We start from the raw sequence: 496 nt of genomic DNA, 5'->3' as shown, positions 1-496 counted from the left end.
TAGTGGATTCAAGGAGAACATAAGATTATGCTGCCCTAAGCAGATCAATGAAAATTATTAAGGGACTTTATGACTCAGGACACTTCAAAAGATAGACATCGACTATTTTAGTCACTTGTGCCTTTAGGGGAAAAGGACTATGAAGCCCGTAATTCAGTAAGTTGTAAAGGCCTATCTATCTTCTTTTTATGGTAATACAGGAGGTGAAACCAAGCCACTGTCTTTCCTTAATCCAGTACAAGGAAGCAGTGCATTCCTAGGAAAATATTGGCAGTCTGAGTTTATTCAGGTGCCTTTCTCAAAGATATAAATATCTGCTGATGTTTGTTGACACCTTTTGAGGATGGATAGAGTTCTACTCCACTTGTACCAAAAAGAAATAAAAAAGTTGGCAAGTTCCCTAAAATAAAAACCTTTCCCTTCTGAGTTACACCAACCTCAAGGGTATCTTGAAGACAAGGTCACTAAGGTCACTTACACCTGTTGAAAAACTTAA

This window comes from Nannospalax galili, unplaced genomic scaffold (assembly GCF_000622305.1).
Source record: "Nannospalax galili isolate Female #2095 unplaced genomic scaffold, S.galili_v1.0 scaffold365, whole genome shotgun sequence".
Lineage (NCBI taxonomy): Eukaryota > Metazoa > Chordata > Mammalia > Rodentia > Spalacidae > Nannospalax > Nannospalax galili.
Note: the sequence above shows the minus strand (reverse complement) of the source record.